Source organism: Salvelinus alpinus, chromosome 20 (genome assembly GCF_045679555.1).
Source record: "Salvelinus alpinus chromosome 20, SLU_Salpinus.1, whole genome shotgun sequence".
Taxonomy (NCBI): Eukaryota; Metazoa; Chordata; class Actinopteri; order Salmoniformes; family Salmonidae; genus Salvelinus; species Salvelinus alpinus.
The window spans coordinates 25,309,039-25,327,776 of NC_092105.1; the positions used below are offsets into that span (position 1 = coordinate 25,309,039).

Here is an 18,738-nt window from a genome sequence, read left to right on the forward strand (position 1 = left end):
TCGTCTATGAGTGATTTAGCACCAGGTTCCCCACAAACATGCAGTGCGCATCAGGAGAGGGGCGGCAAGAAGAGCTCCCACATAGAATGTGTAGAGTCCCGCACCCAGGCGGACGTGAGACCTGGCAGTGTCCATAACCGCTAAGCACATTCCATCTCTATTTAGTGCTCCACTGTTAGCGGGTCCAGCCGAAGCCAGCATTCGATTCAAACCTTCGCGGTTTAGAGTTAGCTAAATATACGGGGGACGAGTGATTAAACGTTTCACCACAGCCGCTCTGTGATCAGACTGATGCCAGTAGGACACTTTCATCAGCCGTCTCCCAGGACAACTCCCCCTTCACAGCCAAAGCCAGGGATGCGTTCGAGCCATCATTCTCTGATTGGCTTCCTGTCAAGGTCAGGATTCATTTACAAGAGCCCCGCGGCAAATCATTGAGTCTGGTGGAACCGCCCTCACATTTTCATGCTTGACCAAAAGCCCCATATTCCAGGACCGACTGCCGCCTTCCGTTTAATGATCGACAGCTGTCACCATCTGCAGGACTCTCTGAGTGCGGACTAGTACCGAGGTAACTCCCGTTTGGATTGCATCGTTAGCGACACCTGAAAACAGGTGACATACAGGGAGGGATTGGAAGAGCCCTGCTATAGGGCTACCTCATTATCTCCCTTACTAAGGCTAAGGACTCCTTAAGAGAGTTATAGTTACTCCCTCTGTTTACCAGCGCATCATTGAATTTATTAACTTTGACATTCAGAGCACTGGGCAGAAATCACATCACGTCAACACCCACCTCGGTCCTTCGCAATGCTTTGTTTTAATTAAACAGTCGGATTCCCCTGGTCCGCACCAGTTCTAAGTAAGCTGCCGATGCAACCCACTGGTGACCCAGCGCGAACGGGGCCGGCAAGCGCCGTAGCGAGAACCTCCCCCGGTCCTCTTTCGGCACACTGACAGACACCACCCCGACGAACCCCCGCACGCAGCCCCTTGCGAGACCATGCACGATATACCGCGAGATGGGCTGCACAACGAACTTCCAACGGTGGCAAGAGGAGGCCGACAGAGCAACTGCTCCCCCAGCCGCGGCTTGAGCCCCGCTTCACACCTCAGCCCGACCGACCCAGTCCTTATCCCGAAGTTACGATCTGACTTGCCGACTTCCCTTACCTACATTGTTCTAACATGCCAGAGGATGTTCACCTTGGAGACCTGCTGTGTATATGGGTATTTACGAGATTTACACCCTCTCCCCCAGATTTTCAAGGGCCAGCGAGAGCTCACCGGACGCCACCAGAACCGCAACGCTTTCCAGGGCTTGGGCCCCTCTCTTGGGGCAAACCCATTCCAGGGCGCCTATCCCTTCACAAAGAAAAGAGAACTCTCCCCGGGGCTTCCGCCAACTTCTCCGGGATCGGTCGTTTCACCGCACTGGACGCCTCACGGCACCCGTCTCCACCAGTCAGTGGACATTCTGAAAGTAGTTTGAGGTCAGTAGGTCACAAATTAGAAAGTTTGAAAAAATTATTTAAAATCTTGTGAGATTAAAATGGACAAACTAACGGGTGTGCAGTGTGTAGGCCCACTGAGTGTACATTCTGAACCTTGTTTGAGTCCAGTAGGTCACATGACCAAGGAGCTATGGGAATTATTAAGTTTGAAAAATGTATGTAAAAATGTGTGACATGAAAATGGACAAACTAACGGGTGTGCAACGTGTAGGCCCACTGAGTGTACGTTCTGAACCTTGTTTGAAGTCAGTAGGTCACATGACCAAGGAGCTATTGAAATTCAAATGTAAAAAAAGTTTGTACTTTGTTTACGCTCCCTAACTAATTCAACTAGGAATACAAAATGCTGCTCACATTTCCACATGTTTATTAGCTTTGTAAATGTCCAAAATGTGGAAATAAGACTTGTGCAATTTTTCCAACATCATGACACTTATTTGGAGTCTGTGGCTCAAGTGGTTTGAAAGCTATTGAGGTTTGAAAGCACAAATATCCATTGAATATCCAACCTGAATCTGTCTTTACCTCGGTCGCATTTACAAATATGTTTACATGCACAGTAATACTTCGATATTAAACTGATTATGGCAATAGGCATCCTTTGTTTGCAGTGTCCCTTTTGAGTTTATTCTTATTGTTTCAGTTAATGCTAAAACAAAAGTGCTGTATGATAGCTAGATGGTGAACTGTTGACAGACTGCTGATATTAATGTATTGTCAGAAGTCATTGGTTTTGTCTGTTATTTTCACAAATCCAGTACCTCCAGGAGCGGTGCACTCCCTACCCGGGGATATAACAGTGTTGAAAGTAAAAACAATCAGACATTGTCCCTTGTTTGAAAATATTTGATCTACTCGCAATCAAATTGTTGGCTCTTTGCAATGACATTGCACAAAAATATCGGCCTAGTGAACATTTTATTGCAACAACGAAACAGAAGATTGGGCCAGCTAAATTACTCAGTATTCAAATTATGAAAAATATTCTGGGGGTCGTAAACCACCCAGTGGTCAATGGTGTAATTGCAACATGTTTTACTGAGCGCAGAACACAAGCTTCAGAAAACGACGAAATACCTACAATTCCTGGAATGCTACGAAACACCAGAAATAGTTGGTGTCATTCGTTTGACTATATGTGCACGAACGTGATTTCAGCATTTTGGTACATCGCATACTTTTGTGATATCAGACAGATGTGTAGATATTAAAACGTCAACGTAAAGATAATTTCTACCGTGTTGCATGATGGGAAAAGAGGCGGACAGTGATATAACCAAGTAAAACAAAATGCATCGCTTCTCCACCGCTCTCTCCACAACTGTATTCATAAACGTGATTAAACCTTGGTCGATATGATGCCTTATTATCAGGGGCCAAAGTGATAACCATTACCCAAAAACATTTGCACTCGAATCAGTACTCCTCCACCGATGTGTACAACTCATACTTACCTGGCAAGGGAGATACCGTGATCAAGAAGGCGGTTCACCTAGGGTGAGGCTCAGCCATTGCACTCCGGTTGTGCTGACCCCTGCGAATTTCTCAAATGTGGAAATCTCGATTGCATAATTTCTGGTAGTGGGGGACTGCGTTCGCGCTCCCCCCTGATTTTGCTGTCTAATAACAATGCTATTGAAGTTTGTCACTGCATGATGATCGAACCTGAGATGAGATGAGCTATCTAATGTCTGCATTTGCCTTTCCTTCTTCATCGGATGAATGCTTTCAGAATTACGGATTTCAAAGCAAACTAGTCCTACTACTACCACTGTAGATTCATTTTCTCTTCGGAATAGGGCGAATGTCTGTGATTTGGTATTGTAGCACTGGTTTAAATGCCTATAATGTGCTGATAATATATGGGACAACTTCTACTTGTGAATGCAGGGCCGGTCATAGCCTTTTGGGGGCCCCCATGCTTCAGTTCGGCTGGCGCGAAGCGATCCAAAAGAGTGCTCGCATACTCCCTTAAAAGACCGTTGCTTGAAAAACGAGAAAAAAGCAGCAATAGTAGTTTGTCCATTTCGAAAGCCAAGTTAACAAACAGATCACCAACCATTTCGAATCCCATCGTACCTTCTCCGCTATGCAATCTGGTTTCCGAGCTGGTCATGGGTGCACCTCAGCCATGCTCAAGGTCCTAAACGATATCATAACCGCCATCGATAAGATACAATACTGTGCAGCTTTATTCATCGACCTTGCCAAAGCTTTCGACTCTGTCAATCACCACATTCTTATCGGCAGACTCAACAGCCTTGGTTTCTCAAACGACTGCCTCGTCTGGTTCACCAACTACTTCTCAGACAGAGTTCAGTGTGTCAAATCGGAGGACCTGTTGTCCGGACCTCTGGCAGTCTCTATGGGGGTGCCACGGTTCAATCCTCGGGCCGACTCTTTTCTCTGTATACATCAATGATGTCGCTCTTGCTGCTGGTGATTATCTGATACACCTCTACGCAGACGAACACCATTCTGTATACTTCTGGCCCTTCTTTGGACACTGTTAACTAACCTCCAGACAAGCTTCAATGCCATACAACTCTCCTTCCGTGGCCTCCAACTGCTCTTAAATGCAAACAACACTAAATGCATGCTCTTCAACCGATCGCTGCCCACACCTACCCACCCGTCCAGCATCACCACTCTGGACGGTTCTGACTTAGAATATGTGGACAACTACAAATACATAGGTGTCTGGTTAGACTGTAAACTCTCCTTCCAGACTCACATTAAGCATCTCCAATCCAAAATTAAATATAGAATCGGCTTCCTATTTCGCAACAAAGAATCCTTCACTCATGCTGACAAACATACCCTCGTAAAAATGACTATCCTACCGATCCTTGACTTCGGCGATGTCATTTACAAAATAGACTCCAACACTCTACTCAGCAAATTGGATGCAGTCTATCACAGTGCCATCCGTTTTGTCACCAAAGCCCCATATACTACCCACCACTGCGACCTGTATGCTCTCGTTGGCTGGCCCTCGCTTCATATCCGTCGCCAAACCCACTGGCTCCAGGTCATCGATAAGTCGTTGCTAGGTAAAGCCCCGCCTTATCTCAGCTCAGCTCACTGGTCACCATAGCAGCACCCACCCGCAGCACGCTCTCCAGCAGGTATATTTCACTGGTCACCCCCAAAGCCAATTCCTCCTTCTGCCACCTTTCCTTCCAGTTCTCTGCTGCCAATGGCTGGAACGAACTGCAAAAATCACTAAGGCTGGAGGGTCATATCTCCCTCACTAGCTTTAAGCTCCAATTGTCAGAGCAGTTCACAGATCACTGCACCTCTACATATCCAATCTGTAAACATCTGTAAACAGCCCATGCCTCATCACCATATTGTTATTTATTTTGCTCCTTTGCACCCCAGTATCGCTACTTGCACACTCATCTTCTGCACATCTATCACCCCGGTGTTTAATTTGCCATACTGTAATAATTTCGCCACTACGGTCTATTTATTGCCTCACCCCCCTTATCCTACCTCATTTGCACACACTGTATATAGACTTTCTATATTGTATTATTGACTGTATGTTTGTTTATTCCATGTGTAACTCTGTGTTGTTGTTTGTGTCGCATTGCTTTGCTTTATCTTGGCCAGGTCGCAGTTGTAAATGAGAACTTGTTCTCAACTAGCCTACCTGGTTAAATAAAGGTGAAATAAAATGTGGGTGGGGGGGGGGGGGGATGTGTGTGTTGTATTGACCTGCTCCTTTATTAATAAGTGAATAAAGATTTAGTTTAAGTATAACTCTGACTTGTGTGATAAGTTTGTCTCTCCTCATTTGATAGTAAAGAAATTAACCACAACAAGACTTCCGCAACCAACTTCGACTTGCCTCCAGAAAACATGTGGCCCAAAAATCCCTCACCGAAGTCCAAAACGAACAAAAATGTCACAAAATGTAATCATAATGTATGCAAGAACTGTTCCGAACTGATTCAGCTGGGAAGCATGCAGACTTCTTAAGCAATTCTGCAATTCTACACATTTTGCCATGGGGCAAAGAGAAGCTTAGCAATTTTATAATACATTTCATGCAATTCTATTCATTTTGCCATGGGGTAGAGAGAAAATCTGCAGTTCTAAAGCTAATTTCCTGCAATTCTACAAATTTTTCCAAGACTTATGCCATGCTAATGATATCTGAGTGAGAGCGGCTAACAAAATCAATTGACTAATTTACAAATCAAAAAATTGTTAGCTGACATGGACAATTGAGTGACTGTCAGTGACTGACAATGATCTTGTGTATTCTACTATTTTAACTCTCAACAGTAAGTTGAGACCCCGACTGAGTTCCTATTTTTATATATAAAAATATATTATTGTATAGATTTTTTGGTCGGGGCCCTAAGTGACTGCTTATCAAATCAAATGTTATTGGTCACATACACATATTTAGCATATGTTATTGTGGGTGTAGTGAAATGTTTGTTCCTAGCTCCAACAGTGCAGTAGTATCTAACAATTCACAACAATACTCACAAATCAATGTCGGAGTGGCATTGACTAAAATACAGTATATACATATGAGATGAGTAAAGCAGTATGTAAACATTATTAAAGTGACTAGTGTTCCATTATTATGGCCAGTGATTCCAAGTGTATGTATATAGGGCAGCAGCCTCTAAGGTGCAGGGTTGCGTGGAAGCCAGCTAGTGATGGCTTATGATGGCCTTGAGATAGAAGCTGTTTTTCAGTCTTTCGGTCCCAGCTTTGACGCACCTCTACTGACCTCCCCTTCTGGATGATAACGGGGTGAACAGGCCGTGGCTCGGGTGGTTGATGTCCTTGATGATCTTTTTGGCCTTCCTGTGACATCGGGTGTTGTAGGTGTCCTGGAGGGCAGGTAGTTTGCCCCCAGTGAGGCATTGGGCAGACCGTACCACCCTCTGGAGAGCCCTGCGGTTGCGGGTGGTGCAGTTGCCGTACCAGGCAGTGATACAGCCCGACAGGATGCTCTCAATTGTGCATCTGTAAAAGTGTGAGGGTTTTAGGTGCCTGGAGCCGGCCCTGTGTGAATGGATTGTTTTGGCTCTCAGACAGAATGGATGGATTGGGGTGTTTTATTTGCTTAGATAATAAAATATAGAACCGTTTGTAATTTAAACCCACAATAAAGAATAGATTAATGTTCATTCTAACAGAAATACATTACATGTGTATACTGCTATGGTTAGTTCATTTGATCAATTCAATTTTCTCCCTCTTCTTTTTGATCACAATTTGGCAGCAATTACACCATAGAGTCTTCTTGGGTATGACGCTACATTTTTATTTATTTAATACATTTTAGAATAAGGCTCTAATGTAACAAAATGTGGGAAAAGTCAAGGGTTCTGAATACTTTCCAAATGCACTGTATTTCCATATTGGCTGTTATTGTTCACTTAATGATCATTCAAATTAAATTATACAGTCCATATTGCTTGTCTTGGTGTTAAGGTTGAGGTTTTTTTAGAAACACTTTACTGACACTTCACTAATAACCAATATCCGTTGCTGATATTGACTTAAGTACTGCTGCCACATTGCAGCCAACTCATCCAAATCTGATCATTTGATGTCCTACATTAAGAACAAATGAAGTTCAGCCATTATCATTTAATTAGAACTACATGAAATAAGGCTTCCCATCCACTGTATGAAGTGACAGCTCCACGTCTGGAAACTGCACCTTCGTAGTGACTTATCGAATTTCAAATGCATTGATCTAAGAACTAGATCCATTAGTCCTAGGCTCTCCAACCCTGTTCCTGGAGAGCTACCCTCCTGTAGGTTTTCAATCCTCAGTTGTAACTAACCTCATTAACTTATTAAGCAGGTAATTATTCCTACGTACAAAATTAATGAACGTGTTAAATTATTATGTGAAGTGGAGTCATATTCAGGTCCTGATTGGTAAAGAAGCTTATTTGACGTGTCAACTAGTGTTATTTGACGTGTATCTTTTTGACACGCAAAGACCCAAACGGTGTCCCATACTGAATAGACAAGCGTAGTGTTTGTAACACAAGATTGAGGAGAGTCTGTCTCATTAGAGATCACTTTTATTTTGGGAGATTTCAAAATATGACCTTTTCATTCAAGACAGGATAAATATATTGTTTCAGGTGATAATAAAACATGTTTTGTTTAGTTACTTTTTTTCTCAACTTGTTTCTCTAACTTTATAGCAACTGCAGAGCAACTAATGTTAGCTAGCTAAAAGCTAGGTTGAAGACACAACTCTAGCTAGTGACCTCCATCACAATGAACTTAAACGGGAGGCAACAGTCATATAATATAATTGGCTTAGCATTCAATGTGTAATAATTAACATTACCAATAAAATAGTACTCACTTATAGTAATGGGTAAATGTTTACAAGTTGCTAGCGATCCCATAAAGCCAACGCTGAAACCGACATATTTTCATATTCTATGGTTTGGTAATTTCCTGTTCTTCGACGGGCTGGACTGAAGACGATGCAAAGTTTGGGAAGATTTCAAAGTATGCGGAGTCCGTCTCGAAATAGAGCCGTCAACCGCAAGGGGCGGTTGCGATTCCACACCCTATCTGGGAACCATATTGTAATGAAACAGCAGGGAGCAGGTCTCGAACCCTCGACCTTCTAGCCAGAGGTCCGGCGCGCTATCGACTGTGCCGCAAAAGCATGCTCGAGCGGTAGAGTCGATTTCCGCGCTTATAAACCCAGGGTCGTTACACTACTCCCTCCTTTCAAAGAGCGCGTCCTTGCGCTAGCTTGCGACTCTACGTCTTACAGGAACGCGCTCACCGGCCAAGCACACGCACTGTCGTGGATGCGAGGTCCGATCACTTCTGACACCAGTGTAATGAAACAGCAGGGAGCAGGTCTCGAACCCTCGACCTTCTAGCCCGAGGTCCGGCGCGCTATCGACTGTGCCGCAAAAGCATGCTCGAGCGGCAGAGTCGATTTCCGCGCTTATAAACCCAGGGTCGTTACAATATATTACATCGATTTTTGGAATAGGGGTTTGCTCCGTCCACTCATCGACCTGGTATTGCAGTACCTCTAGCCAGGGGCGCAACTTTCACTGTGGACATGACCCCTCCACATTCTGAAATTGCATTTTTGTTCCCCCCAGTTTTATAATTGGAATGTGATACAAAATGTGTGGGTATGCTTTAGGACCATGTGGACGCCTCCGAGTGGTCGGGTAGGCTGGACTGTTAATGGGACTGGATTTAGGACGATTTGGACGCCACAGAGCGGGCTGACAGGCTGTGTGAAGCCAAAGCTTCTGGGAGGCTGGCTGCACCAGTACCTGACAAGAGAGTTGAGCATTGTTCAGTGTACGAGTTGTGCTCTTTCACCAAGTTGTAAAAGGAATAGAAACTGGCTACTCTTTAGTTAAGTTAAACAGCAGTTAACAGAAAAAAACGAAACGAGTGTTTATTAGCAGTTTGAGCTACTATTTACATGTAACGTTAATGTTTCATCCCCTCTCGACTTTTCATAACTAAAAGAACTTGGCAAGCTTTTGCCAGTTGATGTACTGTTAGTGACAGAGCTGGCCAAAAGTTGGCTTACATAAGCAATTATTTTTGCCTCAATCAAACTAGACCTCAATACAACCATCGGCCAAACAATTGAAGATGGATATGACGTTTTTTCAGTGCAATGTGCGTTGTATTAGTCAGTATGTCAATATAACGTTATTCATCTGTCAATTTCCCTAGCTAATTCCATACTTTTCACACTGACACAGTAATAAACAGCTCAAATTTTACAGGCTTCACTGTCATGGTGCACAGTAGAAGTCTGCGCGGGACCGATTTCTTCATGCAGCTCCGACCCGCAATCGCCGACTCCCACCCGCTACCGCAAGAACTGGTCCCTAACCCTACGGCATTTATTTTAGGCGTATGTAATTGCAGCCGTTAGTCCAAGCAATTTTGCGCCCTATAAGCAATATCAAATCCGCAAACATAATGTAAGAAATTCGTTGTATTACCAGATTCACAAATGTCCCTTACATAGTATTTCTGGGTTGTATCAGACAATATTCTATATGTAGTTTGAAGAGAGCAGAATTGGAGAGACTTGCACTTTCTCTTGAGCTATTTTTTATAGTCTACCTTTTAGGAGTGGGATGACGGAGAAAAATGGGTGATCAATATTTGGGCCTATTTCTAGGCAATGTACTAAACTATAGCCTAAACATAGGCATATTTAGGAAGTGCATTTCCTGGGAAAGATAACTGGCCCGTGATTCTCCGCCCATGTATACATAGGCTATAGCCTACTCTATTTAATTGAGACCACATGCGCACCTGATATCGCGGGTATGGCTACTGGAGGCAGCAAGAATGATGACAGCGACCCTTGCTACGTTTTGCATAGTCCTATAAGATGTAGCCTACCTTTCAGGAGGATGATTTGCAGACAGAGACAAATTAATGGGTAATCTATACTCTTTGAAAATGAAAAGGCGCAACGCTCGCTCACCATAGTAGCCTATGTGGGCGTTGTGCCTTTTCCTTTTAAATTATGATTACATGTTTTGATTGCACTTCGATTCACATTAGTTGAGCGCCCTACACTTCTTTTCATTATCAATATTTATTTACAGACACTGTAGTAAACTACAGTCTAATCATATTTAAATTAATTTAAAATTCAAGTTAACTGCCACGTGATTCTTCGCCCATGTAGACAGCCTACTATATTTCAATGAGACCACACATACTAACCGCACTTGAACTCTCACGCCCAACAAAGACAGGTGGGCTACTGAAGTTGAAGCAGCGAATTCTGTGTGTATGAATAATGCGAAAAATATGTGATTGTAATACAATAGGTAGGCTAACGCATAGAAAGCAGAAAGAGGACCGTTTCAAAATAAATAGTGTTCATGTCTTAGCAGGATCAGATGGTAACAGCGCAGGGTCAGACAGCCAGGGAAGACAAGTCTACGGAGCTCACGTGAATTTTGCAGTATATTCAGTGAATGATACAAGTTCCATCTTGAATTGATGGGTAGACCTACAGTAGCTACATACACCAGCTTAAAGCTACAGTCTGGGTTCTGGGAATGAAGGTCATTTCAATTATTGAACCATTGATTCTATTGTTGGATAATAACATGTATAAATTAACACCAAGGTCATTCTTTGTCATGCCTCATTTTAGGAGGATCAGATTGTGACAGGGGTCTCAGCAGGGTCAGGCAGCCAGGGAATACTAGTTATGTTCAGTATCACTAGATTTGTTTTAAGATTATGGGTATACTGTGCAACTTTAATAAGGTCTGGATGCCTTATATGAAATACTGTACGACAAAAGGAGTCTGTATTGAAAACATGCCCACGGCAGGGGAGATTCAGGCAATCCCTAGCTGCTGGGCTGCTCAGTCTAGGCCCTGAGGATCTACTGTACTGTTGTCACTCTGGCCTTGGCCAAACACACCTGAACCCAATAATGAATGTTTCAATAAGATCCTAAAGCTGAGTGGGGAGTGTTAAGGCGCTTCAGGGCCGTGGGCCCCTAGGGGCAGGACGGGATGACACAGCTATATTGTGTGCAAGTAAAAAGAGCTCTACAGCACTTAGGCCTATGATATGAATTATATGGAGGGTGTATTGTTTCTGTGTGTTAATGTGTAAGTGTGTGTGTGTTTTAATTTAACTTTTGTTTTCCTAACCTTTCCCTTGAGACATAAAAAAAAAAGATGGGAATGAAGTTGTGTTGGGGAGAGAGTTGAATAGTGGTGTAAAGTACTTACAGTTGAAGTCGGAAGTTTACATACACCTTAGCAAAATACATTTAAACTCAGTTTTTCACAATTCCTGACATTTAATCCAAGTAAAAATTCCCTGTCTTAGGTCAGTTAGGATCACCACTTTATTTTAAGAATGTGAAATGTCAGAATAATAGTAGAGAGAATGATTTATTTCAGATTTTATTTATTTCATCACATTTCCAGTGGGTCAGAAGTTTACATACTAATTGATTGTATTTGGTGGCATTGCCTTTAAATTGTTTTACTTGGGTCAAACGTTTCGGGTAGCCTTTCACAAGCTTTCCACAATAAGTTGGGTGAATTTTTACTCATTCCTCCCGACAGAGCTGGTGTAACTGAGTCAGGTTTGGAGGCCTCCTTGCTTGCACACGTTTTTTCAGTTCTGCCCACAAATTTTCTATGGGATTGAGGTCAGTGCTTTGTGATGGCCACTCCAATACCTTGACTTTGTTGTCCTTAAGCCATTTTGCCACAACTTTGGAAGTATGCTTGGGGTTATTGTCCACTTGGAAGACCCATTTGCGACCATGCTTTAACTTCCTGACTGATGTCTTGAGATGTTGCTTCAATTTATCCACATAATTTTCCATCCTCATGACATCTATTTTGTGACGTGCACCAGTCCCTCCTGCAGCAAAGCACCCCCACAACATAATGCTGCCACCCCCATGCTTCACGTTTGGGATGGTGTTCTTCGGCTTGCAAGCCTCCCCCTTTTTCCTCCAAACATAACGATGGTCATTATGGCCAAACAGTTCTATTTTTGTTTCATCAGACCAGAGGACATTTCTCCAAAAAGTAATCTTTGTCCCCATGTGCAGTTGCAAACCGTAGTCTGGCTTTTTATGGCGGTTTTGGAGCAGTGGCTTCTTCCTTGCTGAGCGGCCTTTCAGGTTATGTCGATATAGGACTCGTTTTACTGTGGATATAGATACTTTTGTACCTGTTTCCTCCAGCATATATATATATTTACAAAAATATATTGGTGTTTGGAAATTATGCAGACAATTACATTGACGGAAGCCACAATCTGCAATATTAAAGCTGATCTACCCCCCAATTTGTTTTAAATGCATTTTTATTCGATTTTTTTATTATGTCCCCTCCACTTCCAAAACCAACGTTGCGGGCCTGTGGGTGTATAACTTTACCATAATGACCAGCAACTTATTTGTAATGTGGAACCCATTAAACATAATGGCTATAATGAGTTTATGTCTAATGTATTGTCTCTAGAGCTGGAGGAGGGAGATGGGGTCTACATGCATCTTCCCTTAGGCCATGGACTTTGTAATGATTCTCTTAACCATAACATATTCAGTGGCTTCCTGCTCTTCCCTATGTGAAGAGAACAACAATTTCAATGCTGTAATGATGAACTCAGCTTTCTGATGTAAGCAGTACCTGGGCTAAACTCGTACAATGTTCCTTTTTAACCAATAAATTGAAAAGCAAACATGACTCCAGTCTCAGTTGTATTAAGACAAAAGGTTACAAAATGTTTGAAAATGAACTAGTTGGAATTTTATAACATCATAGCATCTACAATTTGAATCATTGAAATGCATTTATTGTTCTGTAGATATATTTCTCTCCGCCAGAGGGCACAAATATAAATGAGATCATCACCAAACAGCACAGAAGACCGCACAGGACACGTGAGGCTATTTTCTGATAAAATTGAATCAGTTCAGGGGGGACTCCGTGTGTGTTGGATTCCAAACTTCAAACCGACAAAATTATCATCTACAAGGACATCATCACTGGTATAAACGAATATATCGAATGCCAATGAATGTCTTTCCTTGAAATGATGCTGTATCATGGTATCTGTATTCAGAATTAACTGACGGGGTCTTTCATGGTTCCCAGTGCTGTGAAACCAAAGGCAAAGGCCTTGCACAGTCCCACACGTAACCTCAGTTGTGTATGATTTTACTATAACCTATTTTACACTAATACACAAGCTGACTACAGGAAAAGGAGTGCAGAGTACGCCCCCATTCTCATCGACAGGGCTGTAGTGGAGCAAGTTGAGAGCTTCAAGTTCCATCAGCGAAATGTCATGGTCCAAACACACTAGAGAGAGCACGACAACGCCTATTCTCCCTCAGGAGACTGAAAAGATTTGCCATTGGTCCTCAGATCCTCAAAAAGTTATACAGCTGCACCAGAGAGCATCCTGACTGGTTGCATCACCGCCTGGTATGGCAACTGCTCGGCCTCCGACCGCAAGGCACTACTTAGTGCGTACGGCCCAGTACATCCCTGGGGCCAAGCTTCCTACCATCCAGGACCTCTATACTAGGCGGTGTCAGAGGAAGGCCCTAAAAATTGTCAAAGACTCCAGCCACCCTAGTCATAGGCTGTTCTCTCTGCTATTGCACGGCAAGCGGTACCGGAGCGCCAAGTCTAAGTCCAAAAGGCTTCTTAACAGCTTTACCTCCAAGCCATAAGGCTCCTGAACAACTAACCAAATGGCTAACCGTACTATTTGCATTGTCCCCACCCCACCCCCCATTTTTACACTGCTGCTACTCTCTGTTTATTATCTATGCATAGTCACTTTACCTCTACCTACATGTACATATTCAGTGGTGTAAAGTACTACTTTAGTTTTTTGGGGTGTCTGTACTTTACTATTTATATTTGACAACTTATACTTCACTACATTCCTAAAGAAAATATTGTACTTTTACTCCATATATTTTTCTTGACACCAAAAGTACTCGTTACATTTTGAATGTTTAGCAGAACAGGAAAATTGTCCAATTGACGCACTAATCAAGATAACACTCAGTCATCCCTACTGCCTCTGGGCTAGCTGACTCACGATACACAAATGCATCTTTTGTAAATATTGTCAGTGTTGGAGTGTGCCCCTGGCTAGCCGTACATTTTTTAAACAAGAAAATGGGCCGTCTGCTTTGCTTAATATAAGGAATTTTAAACGATTAATACTTTTACTTTTGATACTTAAGTATATTTTAGCAATCACATTTAGTTTTGATACTTAAGTATATTTAAAACGAAATACTTTTCGACTTTTACTCAAGTAGAATTTTAATGGGTGACTCACTTTTGCGAGTAACTTTCTATTAAGGTATCTATACTTTTACTCAAGTATGACAATTGGGTACTTTTTCCACCACTGTACATATTACCTCAATTACCTCGACTAACCTTTGCCCCCGCACATTGACTCTGTACCGGTACACCATGTATATAGCCTCGTTACTGTTATTTTATTGTTGCTCTTTAGTTATTTTACGTTTTTCTATTTTATTTTTTAGATTTTTATTTATTTATTCATTCATCAAAAATATTACCAATTTACACTTTTATCAAAGAGCACCTTCTGTCTCCCAAAATCTACTATTGTGTACCTTAGCAGCGCTTCCCTTCCTCCTTTTTCTACAAGTTGATTTATTTGTTTACATCAGTTCATTTAGTAAATACTTTAACACTTATTTTTTCTTAACTGCATTGTTGGTTAAGGGTTTGTAAGTAAGCATTTCACTGTAAGGTCTACACTTGTATTCAGCGCATGTGACAAAATGTGATTTGATTTTTGCGGCTTTTAATAAAGGGGACCCATTTGGTTTGGTAATGTAACAACAGGTGAATATTTACTTATTGTGAAGGCTATGAGCTAGGTTGTGCACGTCCTATAATAAACTAAACAGGTGCAGCTAACGGTACAAGGCATACCGGTATGTGGATATTAGCTTGTTCAGTAGCCAGTCTGCAGCTGCTTTCCATGTGCACGCTGTCAAAAGGCACTGTCAACTAACACCAAAACACTCAATCACTGTACAGTCGACTTTCCACCCACAGGTCATTTGCACACATACTATTAGTTTAATGGTATGCTTCTAATCCAGTTATGTTAGCTTTGTAAATCTAGCAGCTCTTGCTAGTACCACAGCAGCATCTGTAGCCTGTCTGTCAGCAATCTAACAAATAGTGAGCAAGCTCAGCTATGTTAGCCAGTGGCAGCAGGGCTTGGCCCTAGCCTGGGGAAAGTTTGTACAAGGTCTGAGGCAAACCAAATGTAACTTTGAACTATTAATGTGGTTTCAATTATTTCTGTTTTTATTGCAGGGGATGAAATGTTCAGACATTTACAAGATCAAAGAATCACCAAATGGGACCTTATTCGAAGTTCAGGGAAAGGATGCGTCTAAATGCAGGTATATGCTCTATGAGTTTTGGGGCTGACAGATGAGGTGTATCAGGATTTGGAGCCAGTAATTAAGTTGGGTATCGTCTCATAGCTTTGCACTAAAACAGAGTTTATGAAGACTAGTCCTATCAGATGGTCTTGAAGTACAATAAGGTGTTTTATTATTATACTTTTTCTCCCCAATTTCGTGGTATCCAATTGGTAGTTACAGTCTTGTCCCATCGCTGCAACTCCCGTACGGACTCGGGAGAGGTGACGGTCGAGAGCCATGCGTCCTCCGAAACACGACCCTACCAAGCCGCACTGCTTCTTGACACAATGCCCGCTTAACCCGGAAGTCAGCCACACCAATGTGTTGGAGGAAACACTGTACACCTGGCGACCATGTCAGGGTGCATGTGCCCGGCCCGCCACAGGAGTCGCTAGAGTGAGATGGAACAAGGACATCCTTGTCGGCCAAACCCTCCTCTAGCTTGGACGACGCTGGGCCAATTGTACGCCGCCCCATGGGTCGCGGCCGGCTGCGAGAGAGCCTGGACTCAAACCAGGATCTCTAGTGGCACAGCTAGCAACTAGACCTTAGACCACTGTGCCACTCGGGAGGCCACAATAAGGTGTTTGACAGTATTGAGACCCAACCACTGAGTGACTCAGCACTCACTCTCCTCCCTTCCCTCCCCCCCTATCTTCCTCCGGTCCTCCCTGTCCTCCCTTCAGATGGTCAGTAGAACAGTGATGACTCTTTGCTGGGGGCGAATGCGTTGGCAGAAGTGCAGGCTGACGTCTGTGAGTCCAGCACCGTCAGTGGAGTGGACATCGTCCTCAACCACAAACTACAAGAGACATCCTTCCCCAAGGACTCATACAAGGGATATATCAAGGACTACATGAAGGTGTGAGTGTGTTAGTAAGGGGTGTATGTGTGATGTTAGGTTAGCCCTATCAGTCCCCCTTTGCACCCTGCAAAGCTGTAATTGTACATTTTTAAAAGTCCCTATTTGAAATGAAATAAAGTTTAAGGTGTGTGTGTGCGCACATGATCAAGGCTAAGCTGGAGGAGAACAACCCAGATGGAGTGAAGCCCTTCATGACTGGAGCTCAGGAGGAGATCAAGATGATCATGGGCAAGATGAAGAACTACCAGGTAACCAACTACATCTACTACTGCCTAATAGCCCAGTCAATTACACATGTTCTACCCGAGCTTGCTGGGTATTCCTAGACTTGAGAAGAACAGGAGGTGTATTCATTACGCCGATTCTCTTTCACACGTGTTTATCTTCTTGTTTCTGTTTCCCCAATCTCTCCACCCCTCACTCTACCCTCCTGCTCCACCCCTCACTCTAGCCTCCTGCTCCCACCTCACTCTAGCCTCCTGCTCCCACCTCACTCTCCACCCCTCACTCTACCCTCCTGCTCCCACCTCACTCTCCACCCCTCACTCTACCCTCCTGCTCCCACCTCACTCTCCACCCCTCACTCTACCCTCCTGCTCCCACCTCACTCTCCATCCCTCACTCTACCCTCCTGCTCCCACCTCACTCTCCACCCCTCACTCTACCCTCCTGCTCCCACCTCACTCTCCATCCCTCACTCTACCCTCCTGCTCCCACCTCACTCTCCACCCCTCACTCTACCCTCCTGCTCCCACCTCACTCTTCACCCCTCACTCTACCCTCCTGCTCCCACCTCACTCTCCATCCCTCACTCTACCCTCCTGCTCCCACCTCACTCTCCATCCTCCCTCCCACTGTAGTTTTTTATTTTACAGGTGAGTCTATGAACCCAGATTGTATGGTTGGTCTGCTGGACATCCGTAAGGACGGCATCACTCCCTTCAAAGATGGCCTGGAGATGGAGAAATGCGCGAGACCCTTTAGGTCAGTCTACTAGTGTAATAATAACACTTGTTATAACCAGTCTACTTGTCTTATAACCACTGTCCTTCTTCCTCTCTTTCATAGTAATACTCAGGTCTCAGAACTTTGTTTCTATTAGCTGCTGCATCTCACCTGACCCACGACCAGGGACCAACCAGACGACAACCCTGCATTACGTTTGGAATGGAAGTATTGTATGATGCCCAAACCAAGTCATGTCTATGGGGTTGACAGAAGGGGTGCTGTGACAGTGTTACGGTATTGAACTTATTGATTATGGTGTTCAACTTTGAGTATTGCAGTGTTCTGTTAACAGGTACTTCCTGAATATACCAATCAGAACATTCAGATAGAAATGTATAGAGTAGAGCAGATATGCCTCTGTCATGCAGAATACACAATATGTTAAATTTCTATCTGGGACATTCTATATGTCACACAGTTTGCTGCGGGATGATTTTTTAAACTTTGCGAAGACAATGTTTCAGTCCACTTATTGGTTATTCATTAATTAGTTATTATTGTTGATTAACTCTCAGGCCTCCATTTGCTTGGTTTACAGTTACATTAGATGTGACACCCTTACTAAAAGTAGTGGGATAGCTTAGGACTTCCTGATTTGAGTTGTAAAAAATAAAAAACTGGATAAAACCTACACAAATGTAGTGTTATTTTGTCAGAAAATGTAGATGCAACAGTCATTAGATTCATCAAATATCTTTTGATGTTACACCATTGGCCTTTTTCTTGAATAAATACACTACATGACCAAAAAATATGTGGACACCTGCTCGTTGAACATCTCATTCCAAAATCATGGGCATTAATAAAGAGTTGGTCCCCCTTTGCTGCTATAACAGACCCCACTCTTCTGGGAAGGCTTTCCACTAGATGTTGGAACATTGCTGTAGGGACTTGCTTCCATTCAGCCACAAGCATTATTGCGGCCAGGCACTGATGTTGGGCAAATAGGCCTGACTCGCAGTCAGCGTTCCAATTCATCCTAAAGGTGTTCAATGGGGTTGAGGTCAGAGCTCTGTGCAGGCCAGTCAAGTTCTTCCACACCAATCTCGACAAACCATTTCTGTATGGACCTCGCTTTGTGCACATAAGGCATTGTCATGCTGAAACAGGAAAGGGCCTTCCCCAAACTGTTGCTACAAAGTTGGAAGCAGAGAATCGTATAGAATGTAATTGTATACTATAGCGTTAAGATTTCCCTTCACTGGAACTAAGGGACCTAGCCCAAACCATGAAAAACAGCCCCAGACCATTATTCCTCCTCCACCAAACTTTACAGTTGGCACTATGCATTGGGGCAGGTAGCGTTCTAGCATCCACCAAACCCAGATTCGTCCGTCGGACTGCCA

The 18,738-nt window shown here is 43.3% G+C and overlaps 1 non-coding gene and 1 pseudogene across 1 annotated transcript; both read left to right on the forward strand.

The window, feature by feature from the left end:
- The first annotated feature begins 6 nt into the window (after positions 1–6).
- Positions 7–17,381, forward strand: LOC139547094 (uncharacterized; annotated as a pseudogene).
- On the forward strand, positions 2,961–3,124 carry LOC139547390 (U1 spliceosomal RNA). The gene has a single exon (XR_011669468.1). It is a non-coding gene; the product is annotated as a U1 spliceosomal RNA (small nuclear RNA).
- Positions 17,382–18,738: the final 1,357 nt, after the last annotated feature.